Source organism: Pyrus communis, chromosome 15 (assembly GCF_041283825.1).
Source record: "Pyrus communis isolate YQ-2024b chromosome 15, ASM4128382v1, whole genome shotgun sequence".
NCBI lineage: Eukaryota > Viridiplantae > Streptophyta > Magnoliopsida > Rosales > Rosaceae > Pyrus > Pyrus communis.
This window is the reverse complement of record NC_142579.1, coordinates 22,772,938-22,788,466: the sequence shown is the minus strand read 5'-3', so window position 1 is coordinate 22,788,466 and position 15,529 is coordinate 22,772,938. Positions and strand designations below refer to the sequence as shown.

General features: G+C 37.2%; 2 long non-coding RNA genes and 1 pseudogene across 3 annotated transcripts in view; 1 reads left to right on the top strand and 2 right to left on the bottom strand.

Moving 5' to 3' along the window:
• Positions 1-3,380: 3,380 nt before the first annotated feature.
• The window catches only part of LOC148690704 (uncharacterized), a 47,638-nt gene continuing 35,489 nt past the window's right edge, over positions 3,381-15,529 (top strand). The window contains exons 1-2 of the long non-coding RNA XR_015957295.1: positions 3,381-3,918; positions 4,257-4,499. This is a non-coding gene — a long non-coding RNA (uncharacterized LOC148690704). The remainder of the gene's footprint in view (positions 3,919-4,256; positions 4,500-15,529) is intronic.
• LOC148690710 (putative receptor-like protein kinase At2g23200 pseudogene) lies at positions 5,155-8,163 on the bottom strand (annotated as a pseudogene). Its single transcript, XR_015957284.1, has one exon. The product of XR_015957284.1 is annotated as a putative receptor-like protein kinase At2g23200 pseudogene (transcript).
• LOC148690709 (uncharacterized) lies at positions 10,869-12,453 on the bottom strand. The gene is made up of 2 exons (XR_015957297.1): positions 12,040-12,453; positions 10,869-11,528 (listed from the first exon to the last, which is right to left on the bottom strand). It is a non-coding gene; the product is annotated as an uncharacterized LOC148690709 (long non-coding RNA).

The following is a 15,529-nucleotide window of genomic DNA, read 5'->3' as shown; positions in this document are numbered from 1 at the left end:
TTTCATGCTTTGATGCTCCGTCATTACGTTGCAGATCCATTGTATGTGATTCCGGTTCAACCTTTGGAGATTAGCCTGGATTTGACTTATGATGAAGAACCAGTGATTATCTTGGATTGGAAAGAGAAAGTTCTGAGAAATAAGACAGTGCAATTGGTGAAAATCTTACGAAGAAATCATTAAGTGGAAAAAGCTATTGGAGAGACAGAGGATTGGATGAGAGAGATATATCCCAGGTTATTTTGTGGTTGTTGTTTAAATTTCGGGGACGAAATTTCTATAAGGAGGGTAGGTTGTGATAGCCCGACCCGAATTAACATTTTCATATGTGTGAAATGTGTTTAATTACCCTAAATCATTATTAAAGTTGGATGGTTTGTTTGATTGTGTGGAATGATTAAAGACAGGGCACTGTGCATACACGGGTTGTACGTTTCTTCTCCTTTTTCTTTTCCTTTCCGTGACTTCCTCAAACCTGTTTTTCATTCTTCCTCTCTCCCCGTCAAGCTCTCTCTCTCTCTCCCTCACTCTCAAACACACGGCAACAACACCAATTCTTCAAAACTTCACGGATCGACGAAAATAAAATCACCATCTTCTTCGTTTCGACAATACGAGTCCAACCATACCAATTTCAGGTAAGAACTATAACGTTTTCACGTCGAAAAAACGAACTCCGGTTTAGGTACTATTCATCAACTTTTTATTGGTTGATTTTTAGGACTTTTCAAGCTTATATGAAGCTTCTTAAGGTCCTAAGGAGGCTTGGAGTAATTCGTTGGAAGTTTTTGGACGAAAAAAACACGGAGAACGACAAGTTCAAAGTTTGGCCAGAGCTTTCGAGGCTTTTTCCGACGAATCCACGACGAGTTAGGGGTCGAGGGGATCATTTTCCCAAGAGAACTTGTCTACATTTATTACATTATTAGGACCCACCTGGGTATTTAATGAATTAGAAGCAAAAATTAAAAATTAAAAACAAAATGATTATCCAAGAAGGTTGTAAAGAAAAGATGCTCGTAAATGAAGTTATGCTAATGTCAAACAAACACAATTTTACCAAATCAAAAATAAAAAACCAAACACAATTTAATCCAGTTTATAACTTTATTACCTCAAATTAGCATAAGAAAAATTGGTTGGGAAAATACTTACCTAGGAACATCATCTTCCTCAAGACAGAAGTTACTAGAAGAAGAAGAGGCAAATGCTGAAACTAGGTAATGCCAACATCATTTTAATCTCGATGAACGTGTACATTTGCTACAACGAATGTGCTACCATATGCAACCAAGTTCAAATTATCATTTTTTGCAGTTTAAATTAGTTTACAAAATCCACGGTCAAGTTCAGTAAAACTGCCTTTTGAAAGCCCAAAGACAGCCTTTTAGCCAAAAATTGATGAAAAAGAATCTCCTTGTATGAAGCTTTGCAAATTTTAAGTCTTTACCCCCAGTTTATTCTAACAGATGCCTAAAAGCCAATTAAACTTTGCGAATAGCCAAATAACAGAGAAAGAGTAGGAATGACATATCCTTATGTGTCCAAGTGACATGTTCTTTCTTGCAAACAACAATCCTATTCGGGCCACTTCAACATGTGGACCCGTTTCAACGTAATTTCCTGGCCAAAAGGCCCCATTTTAGGCCTATCTCATTTTATCGACCTCAAGTCAAAATTCTCTCTAAAATATAAAGTAATGCAACATTTACCAAATATTTGTATAACCACTCATGAGTCTCATCTCTAATCATATTAGTTTTATGGTGTTGGTGAGCCTTACCTCTATGCAATATTTACCACATATTTACTACATGTGTTGGTGAGCCCTACCTCTATTACTTTAGTCATTGAATTTAATCACATTAGATCTTAGTCGCTTGATTTAATGTATTTATAAATATAAAATTAAAAAAGATACACATACATGGTGTGCTATCTCCACTAACACGGGAGGAATCCTAGACTAAATTTGCCCTAGAAATGAGTTTTTGGTTAAAACTCGTATTTGCCCTAACTCCTAAGGGTTGGAGCAAGTTGTGATAAGTTTAGAACCTATAATTTGAGTTTTACTCCAAGGGTTAAAGTAGGTCTTACTAATTACTCTGAATAGTAGTTGCCTTTGTGCACCTCCACCAATTTGAAAAGGGCAAGGTCAGTAAATATTTTTCTATTTTTTTACGCTTTGAAAATAAAACAAGTGTTTAATTCTACTAAATTATTTCAAATATAAGGCAAAAGTGTAGCATTACAACAAACATAATTAATTTAAAATTTGGTGAAGACACCCTTGTCCTATAACCGACTAGAAATTGAAACAACAATGTAAAAAACCATTCTAATTTCTAATAATTTTGTAGGGCCCCTCTCTTCCTGGGTGCGTGTGTTACACACGCTTGACATAAAGCATGACGTCATAATGATGTCATGTTGGCCATCTGGACTAGCAGTGGTTGGCTCAACACTTGCCCTTGATTTTATGGATTGGTGGAGAGGGTTTTTTGGGGTTGGAGGACAATATTGTTGCCTTTGCCCTTGCCTTTCACCAACTGGTGGGGATGCTATTAGAAAGATGTTACAAATATGTTGTAAGAGTAGCATTTTTAAATTCATAACCAAACAGGCAATATTTGGGTTGACTTTTTAGCCAAAATGATCCCTAAGGTTGGAATCGTCGGGTTTGTTCCCGGCAATGATATTTTGTCAAGCTTCCTTATTAGATCGAATAAATTATCTTGATGTTTTCTGTTGTATCTCGAATAAATTTATCATTTGCTGTTGCATCTCATGGTCAGTGTGGGGGTTTCCTGTTATTAATGAACTCTATTTCGGTTAATTTTAAGAATACTAAAAGTTCGGATATGTTTTTGGATGAAAGGTGGCCTTTCTTTTTTATATTGGAGGGGAGTTGCATAAAATTTGATACCTGCACGGCTGCACACAAGTCAATAACATGAAACATGGAGGGTGTGTAAATCCATCCGTCTCAGAGGTTTTGGGTTTCATATGTATAGTCAATTATCGTACGTTCAAAGTTTGTTATTGACCAAAAGAAAGAACTAAGTAATTGATTATTAATCAACTGATGATAAAGTAACCTATTTTGTAAAATGTTGGTAATTCTAGTTTTGTAGACTGTAAGTTATGGAGATATGTGACCTTTTCTGAATTAATTTGAGGGATATTACAAGCGTACACTGGTGTTGAAAATTAAATTGTTGGAAGACGATGGGAAGCCAAGGGTTATGGCTACTCTGAATAATAATAATAATAAAATCTAATCTTTGTAACCGGAAAACTTAATCTAATTATTTTTTCTGGGAATGTCATGGATAATTATATTCTAGTAACGAGGTACATGACTTCTCGGTGAAAGCTCATGTTTTGTGTTCAGTTCATCATGTTGTGTCTTGGAAAAGAACAGATCAAATAATGTGGAAAGTTTCAGTTTGATTGCTTTGTTCAAATTACTTTAAGAAATTTGGGTTTGAGCGGACATTTGTTTGTGGTAATTGTTATCCAGCTTTCTTGTTCAGATGCAATTGCGTTCTAGTCATGTGCAAGAGAAAAATGTACCTTACTAGCAAAATGCTTTTCGAAATTGAAATGAACATCCAGTGCTGACTTGTTCTCTGCATTTTGCTTTGGGTGCAGAGAGCACAAAGTATATGGAATAGTGGCTCTCTTCTCTGAGGAGCAGCTGACACCGGATGAAATGGATACTGGCCTAGTTTGATGTAATTACCTACTAGTAGTACGGGACAGGCTAATATAACTTTGAGTAGCAGAGATGGGAGCATTATAGAGTATTCTAGTGCCACTATTGTTGTAAGGTGGTTTGTTTTCCAGCTGCCTTTGCGTTGGGATTGACTTGGAAGGAGGCTGCTGCTACCGCCTTTCTCGCAGTTCAAAATTATGGTACTAGATCTCTTTAAGGGAATTAGATCTCTCATAGCTCAAAATGATATATATTTAACATGTATATCTACATAGTTCATGCCTGTTTTGGTTTAAAAGTAGAATTGGCTATATGATGTTCACCATATGACTGAATATCATGCAAAACCCTTTTTTGGATTGAGGTGTTGGTCGTTAGCCTTTCACTCTTTGAAATACTGTTTGCAAATTCTTTTTAAGAAAACGTACAATGCCAAATTACTCCACATGTATAAAAGTAATTTGCTTAAAGGATGGAATTGGTCTTTTAGTATTGTGTGTACTCATGCCTTTTAGTGATGGTTTGTACTTGTGATTAGGTTAATTGCATGGAGTATCTGGGGACCAGGGCATGACAATAGATGCCAAATGGTATTGTATCTCATTTTGGAGTTTGGTGTTGTGAACCCTTTTGTACATACGAGTTTAAATTATATTTGCATATATGTTTATATGCAACGTGGCATGAGGTCATTGATTTTTTGGGTGCAGTAAATCTTAATTCTAAGAAGAGGAGATTTGACTCTGTAAGTGCAGGTATCGGATTGCTCCGCTCTCTCAATGTAAGTACATCTCTGCATATCTTTATTTCCTCAATTGTATTTGACTTTGTTATGTTGAGTTGCCAAATTAAAGATATTGCACTAACTTTTCGATACTACATTAAATCTGGAACATGCGAAACATTAAGTTTTGAGTGTTAATTATTGAACAGGGGCTGCATGTTAAATTTGTAAACATCCACTGTAATGGTTTGGGGCTTGATAGTTGTACCAAATCTCTTTTTCTTATTCCCATCTGCATGTCCATGCGTAGACCTTTTTGTAGCTTTCTAAGTTTGGGTTTTTCGTGATGTGTGCTTACGTGGTTTGGGATTACTTTCCTTTGCAGGCCTAGGTATTATATAAAGCTTTGCGCCTTCAGATTAAGGTAAATTTTGATTATATCTTATAGTTAATTCTGATGCCCATCGCAAGGTGTATAATTTTTTTCCATTACACTTACGTGTTCTATCAATTAAATCCAGACCAACTACTAATCTCCTAAGTTCTTTAAATTCGGGTTTGTTATATGTTGTAGGAAATGACATATTTTGAGATATTCTGCATCTTTCTTTCTTTAGTTCTTTACATTTGAAAGAGTGAGAATTATATTGTTGGGACTTTGGATTCTATTTTTATGTCCTAATTTGACATTTAAGCCTTAAAAAAATCTCAATTATAAACAAAAGAATGTATTCGATGACCTCCGACATATTAATTGTACATTATTTTTGTAATTTCCCTAATGTATGTGAGGAGTACAATTATCAAAGATAAGACTAAACTTAACAAGGCATACCTGAACTTATAGCTATTCAATCTATAGATACTTGAACAAGGTTAACTTTCATACCTCACAAGCTGCATAGATTTATCTGGCATCACCAATCTTCAGTTGTGAGAATACTTCGTTTCCTGCCGTGTCCGATTCATCCACCCCGGAAAAGGTCATGTCATCTTGGTTAACTGTAGAGCTATGGGAAGGAAAACGCTGAACATTTGGCAATACGAATTCTGATGAAGCATTGATTGTGCTGTCCTCGTGGGGCTCTCTATGCTTTGCAGTTTGCTGGAGCTGTAACGAGTACTCCAAGTCCCACAGTACATCACCCATTGTAGGCCTATCAGAAGCATCATCTTGCAAGCATTTCTCTGCTATCTCGCTAAATTTTCTTAGCGAGCTAGGATCAATCTGACCATTGAGTGAAGAATCAACAATCTGTTCAAGCAATCCGTTCTTCTTGCAATTCATTCCCCATTCTGCTAAATTTATTTGCTCTCTTGGTAGATTCCTATCCAGAGCAGGTCTTGCACATAACACCTCAAGGAGAACAACGCCGAAGGAGTAAACATCTGATTTTTCTGTCAACTGTTGAGTCATTATGTACCGAGGATCTAGGTAACCAAAAGTGCCTTTGACATTTGTGATGACATGGGTTTCATCAAGTGGACCAGATCTTGAAAGGCCAAAATCAGCAACTTTGGCAACACATTTTGCATCCAACAAGATGTTGGTGGACTTAACATCGCGGTGAATGATGCCTCCGGCTGCACCTTTGTGGAGGTAATTAAGACCCCTTGCTGCACCAATGCATATTTCAAGTCTTTGCTTCCATGTCAAGCGAGGCAAATTTGATTCATATAAATGTTCTCTCAAGGTCCCTTTTTCCATGAACTCGTAGACCAATATCATCTCAGACCTTTCATCACAGTACCCAATTAAGGAGACAAGATGGCGATGCCAAATCCTGGACAAAACCATTATCTCTGTTTCAAACTCTGGAAGCCCTTGACCTGAACTATGTTCATGTCGCTTACCTCGCTTGACAGCTACAATTCTGCCGTCTGATAGAGTTCCTCTATAGACGTTCCCAAATCCACCCTCGCCTATCAGAAATTTTGTGTCGAAGTTGTTCGTTGCTTGCTGAAGTTGAGCACAAGATATCTTCAACCCAAGATTTAGATAAGTCATAGGGGAGCCAGTAATCGTTCCCTCGGTGAACCTGCTGTGGGTACTCCCTCCTCCAAATGCAGGCATTGGTGACCATTCCGAAGTTTCAACATGCTTTGCCTTTCTGTATTTCAAACCGAACAAGAACCTGACAACCAAAATGCAGATAAGGGACAGACCTCCAAGAACCGAACCAACCACAACAGCGACATTTATGCTCTTGGACTCTTTCATATTTGGAATTGGAATTGTTAGTGGGAGTTTCTTCTGCGTTATTTCCTCCATTATTTCCAACATTTCCAGTCCGTTTAGAAAGGAATTGTTAGTGGGAGTTTCTTTTGCGTTAGGACCTATGCTGATGCTAATGAGTTCAGACTCCTTAGACTCCACCACAAAATCATAGTAGTAAGGCAATAGGTTGCCATACATGGAATCGGATCTACCGACCTTCTTAGTGAAGTTTCCATTTGAATACAAGTTAAAAACAATGACGGCAACAGTTCCGCCAACAACGTCACAAAAGTGTGCCCGGACGAGATGTTTAGCATTCCTGCGCACATTAAACGACCAGGTTATGTTGAACAAAGTGGACGGGCTGCTACTACTATTGTCCATTACCTTGGCATTCTCGTAAACTAAATCTGGGGCAATAAAATCATTAGCAGCAGCAACAAAACCATCCTTTTCATACACCTGGTACTCAGGCCTCTTTGAGGATGCGGCTTCCTTTGCAGAGTTTGAATTTGACAAATAAAGGTCATCAGGATCCCAGTTTCGCCATAGTGTGTCCTCATCTGGTCTGAGTTCTTGGCCCCCAACATTCACCCTGTAAATTGTATGTAGAACTAAAGGGGAACTACTTGTGTAATTCTTAGGGCTGAAATTTGCAGGGGCACGGAAGACTTCAATGGCATTTACAAATGCAAAAGACGATCCACGAGGCGTAAAGTATATCCTAAATGAGCCAGGAACAATGCCCAGAAAGAACTCCTTTATCGTAGAATTGCTATTACTATTCTTAGCAGTGAAATTCTTCAACAGCATGAATCCGGGATTCGAAATATTAGGAAAAGCCGAAACATCAAAAAGAGCAGCGGAGAGATTACTTGAGGAAGAGGCGAAAGCCAAGAAATGCAAACGTACAAAATAAGTACCGTTTTCAGTGATGTCGAACTCATAGTAGGATTCTTGCCTGAAAATTCTTGCTGTAAGGTTAAGATTCGACTGGTTGCCGCCATGGATACCGTTGCTCGCCTTCGCGTGGAAGAAACGATCTGCAATGAAGACACGGCTATTGAGGGTGGCATTAGCATTTGACCCACAGTTGATGAAGTACTTATCAGGGGGCTCATAAGCCAACGAGGGAAAGTGAAGGGATGAGAGATGGAGGAGAAAAACAATCACAGAAAATAGAGGGAGAGGGGTTTTACGGATACGAAGATTTTCCATGAAAATTTGATGGAGTTGCTGAATTTTGCAAGTGTTTAGGCTATGGAGTTGTATCTGAGTGACCATGTAAATTATTGAAGTAGGAAGACTTGGAACAGAACAAGTGGTGGACTTTGAAGTTGAAATGCCAACCACTTGAAAAATCAAGGGAAAATAATGGTAGATTCTTGGAAATACCCTTTATATTTGATAGGCTGTAGATAAACAGGAGAGGATATTTTATTTGTTTCTTGTGAAGGACAACTACATAATTGACTGATGCATCTTCCACTAGCATCAAGTTTGGTGACTGCTTCTTACTGTCCTTTTGCATTTGGATGAGAACAAAGAACTTGACTACATTTACTACAATATTAGGACTCTACCTAGATATTTAATAAATTAGAAGAGAATACAAAAACAAAAAAATAAAAGTTGAAAACAAAATGGTTATTCAACGGGTTTGTAAAGAAAAATGCTCGTAAATGAAGTTACGCTAATGCCAAACCAACAGAACACACAACTTAATCCAGTATATAACTTTATTATCTCAAATTTGCATAAGAAAAATTGATTGGGAAAATACTCGCTTGGGCACATCATCTTCCTCAAGACAGAAGCTACTAGAAGAAGAAGACGCAAATGCTGAAATTGGGCAATGCCAACTTCACAAGGTAAATAAAGGAGAAAAAAAGGCATAACAGGGTAAGAAGGCTAAAGCTTTTAATCTTTGATGTAAACATACATTGGTTACAACGAATGTGCTACCATATGCAACCAATTCGAATTTTCATTTTTGCAGTTTAAATTAGTTTACAAAATACACTATCAAGTTCAGTAAAGCGACCTTTTGAAATCCCAACGATAGCCCTTTAGCCTGAAACTGATGAAAAAGAATTCCCCCTTTTTGCGAAGCTGTGCAAATTTCAATTCAAGACCCCTAGTTTATTCTGGTAGGTGCCTAAATGCCAACTGAACTTTTCGAATAGCCAATTTTATATTCTCACATCCCAAATTATTTCTCACTCTTATTTTTTTAATATTTTTCCATCAAGTAATAGTGGTGAGTAGAAGATAATAAAAATTTAAAAGGCTATGGAAGAAGTAATTTGAAGTGTGTGAATATAGTCTCTTTAGCCAAATAAAAGAGAGAGTAGGACGACATACCCTCATGAGTCCAATTGACATGTCGTTTCTTGCAAACAACAAACAAATTTGGGCCACTTCAACATGTGGGCCCATTTCAACGTAATTTCCTGGTGAGGTATGCCTCAACCTCAAGTAAAAAAAAAAAAAAAAGATGTCAATCAAAATTCTCTCTTGGGTTCAATGTTCCGAGCTGGTAAGTCTGCTTGACTGTAGACACGGACAGGTTGAAATTCCCTATAGCATCTCCGGGCTCGAAATGGATGGATAACCGTGGCTTGCCACCTGTTGTCCTCCTTTTTACTTTTTTATTTTTTTAAAAAAAAAAAACTCTAAATTAAAAATGTAATGCTCCATTTGCCACATATTTGTATTATTATATGTACCATCTCTCTACTAGAGATAGGGCTCACAAGCAAATGTGGGTCTCAAATCTATTAGAGCTTCTCCACCAGTTGGTGGAAGGCAAGAGCAAGGGCATGTACGTTGCCCTTACTAACCACTCTGAATAGTACTTGCCCTTGTGCACCTCCACCGGTTTAAAAAGGATAAGGGCAGTACATATATATATATATATATATATATATATATATATATATATATATATATATTTTTTTTTTTTTTTTTTTACGCTTTGAAAAAAAAAAAAACAAGTTTTTAATTCTACTAAATTATTTTAAATATAAGACAAAAGAATAGAATTACGACAAACATAATTAATTTAAAATTTGGTGAAAACTCCCTTAATCATATACCCAACTACGAAACTGAAACAACAATATAAAAAATCATTCATAATTTTAATAATTTTTTCCTATTTTTCCTGATTTTTTTTAATGTAGATTATTCTTAGCCAACTGAAATTGGACGCACCAGATTGCGCCACGTGGCTTAACAATAATATTTTTTTTTTATTTTTTACGGTGGGAAATCCAACGATCGAGATCCTCTGACTGTTGGAAATCCAACAGCCCATAACTCGTCACATTAGCCATCCATTGAAGGGTTTTGTGATATCTGTTGCAGCGGGGCCACTGCTGCAGTGGTTGTCGGGCCATTCTCCTTCTAGGTGTGTGTAACTTGACATCAAAAAATTAAAATATGCTCTGGCATCAGCATGACGTCATGCTAATGTTAGCTTGTCCGAAGGTAGTAGGTCGGACTTAAGAAGGTTGGCATCTGGGCTGGCAAGACTTGGTCCACGACTTCCCCTGATTTTATGGACTGCTGGAGAAGGTTTTTTTGGGTTGGAGGGCAACATTGTTGCCTTGACCCTTGCCTTCCACCAACCGGTGAAAACGCTCTTAGAAAGATGGTACAAATATGTGGTAAGAGTAGTATTTTTAAAATTTATAACCAAACAATATTTAGGTTGATGTTTTAGCCAAAATGGTCCTTGAGATTGGTAGAACTTCTCACTTTAATTCATAAGATTTAAAATCGATAAAAGTGGTATCTGAATTTGTCCACCGTCAATCATTATGGTCATTCCGTGAAAAAAATGTAAGCTAAATAAGACGAAAAAGACAAAAATACTCTCAAATTTTGTCAAATCATTTTGGCCCATTGATTATTAAAGTGAGGGGCATTTTTTTTGTCATTTTTGTCCTTCTTTAATAGAGATTTTTATGAAATGACCAAAATAATTAATGGTAGACAAACTTAGAGACCACTTCTATCGATTTCAAATCTCAGAGACCAAAGTGAAGAGTTATGCCAATTTTAGAGACCGTTTTGGCTAAAGTACCTATTTGGGTACTGTTAAAGCAAAAAATATCACATGTAAGCCTAAAAACGTCTCAAAGCCCAAGCCAAGAGTAAATACATGCAAAGGTGCAAAATTGAGAATATTTACAATCACGCCATGCTAATAAAGTAATAAGTTATGGGAAGAATGTTTGTATTATCACACCAAGCACATGCGTATTCACCGCGTCAAGCTTTGACACCACATTGTTGTCGTTTACAAATCATGCAAACTACGATACACGTTCATGTAAGCCCAAGCCAAGTGTCAGAGCTTGTCAAGTGGATAGTGATGTGGATGGTCACTAAACCAAGTCCCACAGCATATGCCCCATTGTAGGCCTATCGCGAGTATCTTTCGCAGACATTTCTCAACCGTCTCACTAAACCAACCACAATTGAACCCACCATTATCTCCCACCACAACAGCAACATTTGTACTCTTTGACATTTGATATCGGAGCTGATCCCTCCATTATTTCCAACATTTTCAGTCCATTTTGAAAGGCTGTTCTATTATAGACTCTGTCCTAGCACCTACACTGACGTTAATGAGTTCACACTCATCTGAATTCACCACGAAATCAGAGTAGAAAGGGGAATCTAAACCACCAAAGTTGCCACTTGAATACAGGTTTAATACTACATTACCAGGTTCACCTGGTCTTTTAATGTCGGTAGGAAAACACCTTGTCCGGGTTTTCACTTCTTTGACCTCAGTAGGTTTGCTAGACACATTGTCCCAGTTTCTCCATCTTCTGTCACTATCCGGTGACTTCCTGCCCGTCAACATTTACCCTTTTAAGTTGTATGCAGAACTAAAGGGAAACTACGGCTGTAATTCTCAAGGTTGAGGAGTAAAAGATGATGCTTGAGGAGTCAAATATATTTTTAACAAGCCAGGGTCACTGCCGAGAAAGAACTCCTCTGTCATAGGAGACTGGCTACTATTCTTAGCAGAGACATTACTCAAAGTTTGAACTCAGAATTTGATACATCAAAAACTGCTTGAAAAGCCGAAACATCAAAAACAGCTACGGCCGGATTACTTAAGGAGGAAGAGAAAAGGAAGAAATGCAGGCGTGCAAGGAAAGTCTCTTTTCCAGTGATCTCGAATTCATAGTAGGATTGTTGCCCAAAAATTCTAGCTGTATGCTGGAAGTTCATACTCTCTTTGCACTCAAGTTCAATATCCCTCCCCGTAAATTTGAGTAATTTCATCGAATCAAAATCCCAAATTCCTAAACGAGAAAAAAAAAATTAAAAAAATAGAGGTAAATTTGAAATTACCTGGTCGAGCAACCCAGAGAGATTGATGAAGAAGAAGAAAAAGGCTTGCTGGAGGCTTTGATGGCGTTGGGGTCGGATGAGAGGTGGTGGCTAAAAAGCGATGGCCAACATAATCTTCTTCACCTCATCCCTGAACTCTTCCAGATCCACCGTCCCACTATGGTCGCTGTCGAACTTGTCAAATATGGAGTCGTACAGCTGCGTCAGCTGCTCCAGCGGGGTGCCCATGTCGATGCCGAAGAGGGACTCGAAGGCTTTGCGGAGCTCCGACCGGGAGAGGACGCCGTCGCTGTTGAGAGAGAAGGGAGGGAGGGTTGTTTGGGGGTTGCAGGGGAGGTGGGGGTGGGGTGGGTTTTTGGATGAGAGGGGAGGTGAAGAGAGCGGAGGAGAGGGAGGTTGGTCGGGGGAATTGGGTTTCTGGGTTTCAGGTTTTTTATTTTTTATTTTTTTTTTAAATAGGGTAAACACGTGGCACAAATATGGAACGGATCAATGGGTTAATAGATGAAAAATGTAACAGATGTATTATATTGAAATAAAATATGAAAGTGAAATGTTTTGAAAATATTGTATGAGATTGCAATAGACCTTAAAGCTGAGGTGGTAAAGTATAATTTACCCTATTTTAAATTAAACATAAAAAGTACTTGATGAAAACTAGTTTTACGATATACAATGAACGGCTGAAATGTAAGAATCTCAAGGATTCCCATATAATAGATTCGGAGGGGATCATTTTCCCAAGAGAACTTGTCTACATTTATTACATTATTAGGACCCACCTGGGTATTTAATGAATTAAAAGCAAAAATTAAAAATTAAAAACGAAATGATTATCCAAGAAGGTTGTAAAGAAAAGATGCTCGTAAACGAAGTTATGCTAATGTCAAACAAACACAATTTTACCAAATCAAAAATAAAAAACCAAACACAATTTAATCCAGTTTATAACTTTGTTACCTCAAATTAGCATAAGAAAAATTGATTGGGAAAATACTTACCTAGGCACATCATCTTCATCAAGACAGAAGTTACTAGAAGAAGAAGAGGCAAATGCTGAAACTGGGTAATGCCAGCATCATTTTAATCTCGATGAACGTGTACATTTGCTACAACGAATGTGCTACATATGCAACCAAGTTCAAATTATCATTTTTTGCAGTTTAAATTAGTTTACAAAATCCACGGTCAAGTTCAGTAAAGCTTCCTTTTGAAAGCCCAAAGACAGCCTTTTAGCCAAAAACTGATGAAAAAGAATCTCCTTGTATGAAGCTGTGCAAATTTTAAGTCTTTACCCCAAGTTTATTCTAATAGATGCCTAAAAGCCAATTAAACTTTGCGAATAGCCGAACAACAGAGAAAGAGTAGGAATGACATATCCTTATGTGTCCAAGTGACATGTTCTTTCTTGCAAACAACAATCACATTCAGGCCACATAATTTCCTGGTCAAAGGGCCCCATTTTAGGCCTATCTAATTTTATGGACCTCAAGTGAAAAAAAGGATGTCAATCAAAATTCTCTCTAAAATATAAAGTAATGCAACATTTACCAAATATTTGTATAACCACTCATGAGTCTCATCTCTAATCATATTAGTTTTATGGTGTTGGTGAGCCTTACCTCTATGCAATATTTACCACATATTTATTACATGTGTTGGTGAGCCCTACCTCTATTACTTTAGTCATTGAATTTAATCACATTAGATCTTAGTCGCTTGATTTAATGTATTTATAAATATAAAACTAAAAAAAATACACATACATGGTGTGCTAGCTCCACTAACACGGGAGGAATCATGGGCTAAATTTACCCTAGAAATGAGTTTTTGGTTAAAACTCGTATTTGCCCCAAGGGTTGGAGCAAGTTGTGGTAAGTTTAGAACCTAAAATTTGAGTTTTACTCCAAGGGTTAAAGTAGGTCTTACTAATTACTCTGAATAGTAGTTGCCTTTGTGCACCTCCACCAGTTTGAAAAGGGCAAGGTCAGTAAATATTTTTCTATTTTTTTACGCTTTGAAAATAAAACAAGTGTTTAATTCTACTAAATTATTTCAAATATAAGGCAAAAGTATAGCATTACAACAAACATAATTAATTTAAAATTTGGTGAAGACACCCTTGTCCTTTAACCAACTAGAAATTGAAACAACAATGTAAAAAACCATTCTAATTTCTAATAATTTTGTAAGGCCCCTCTCTTCCTGGGTTTTGTGTTACACACGCTTGACATAAAGCATGACATGTCATGCTGGCCATCTAGGCTAGCAGTGGTTGGCTCACCACTTGCCCTTGATTTTATGGATTGGTGGAGAGGGTTTTTTGGGTTTGGAGGGCAATATTGTTGCCTTTGCCCTTACCTTTCACCAAATGGTGGAGATGCTCTTAGAAAGATGTTACAAATATGTTGTAAGAGTAGCATTTTTAAATTCATAACCAAACATGCAATATTTGGGTTGACTTTTTAGCCAAAATGATCCCTACGGTTGGGATAACTCCTCACTTTGATTCCTGAGATTTAAAATTAATAGAAGTGGTCATTGGGTTTGTCCACCGTAAATCATTTTGGTCATTCTATGAAAAACCTACACTACATAAGACGAAAATGACAAAAATACTCTCAAATTTTGTCAATTCATTTTGACCAATTGTTTATTAAATTGCGGGGTATTTTTGTCATTATAGTCCTTATTTAACAGAGTTTTTTTTCATGGAATGATCAAAATAATTGATGGTAGACAAACTTAGGGAACATTTCTACCTATTTCAAATCTCAGAAACCAAAGTGAGGAGTTATACCAATCTCAGGGATCGTTTTGGCTAAAATGCTTATTTGAGTACTATTGCCCAAAAATATCACATTCAAGTCTAATAACGTCTCGAAGCCTGAGCAAAGAGTTAATACATGCAATGGTGCAAAATTGAGAATATTTCAATCACGCCATGCTAATAAAGTAATAATTTATGAGAAGAAAGTTTGTATAATCACTCCAAGCTCTAAGCCTATGTGTATTCACTGTGTCAAGCTATGACACGACATTGTTGTCGTGTACAAATCATGCTAACTACAATACACGTTCATGTAAGCTCAAGTGAAGTACTAGGACTTGCCAAGTGGATTGTGATATGGATGATCACAGAAGATTATCGTGCCTATGTGAATCCCTAATTATGGAAGACTTTGGGTTGTTTGGGAGTACCAAAGATTCAAGCCGACAAACTTTGAAACCCACGTAGACAAGTTTAAGAGAGAACAAACCAAAACCTTTTTTTTTTACTAGCAAACTAACTAATCTAGTTAGAAAAGAACGAGAACTTAAGGTTTCAGCTCACATGAAAACCTAGTGCAGGGTGCCCATTATTGAAGAAAGATGAGGTCTTTCTTCTTCCCATCTCATGTAGGACAACGATGAAGGAAAACAAGGAGATGCATTGCCAGAAGCAGCGCATATGGAAGGCTAACCAAGGAAGAAGACGTCCACCAATGTT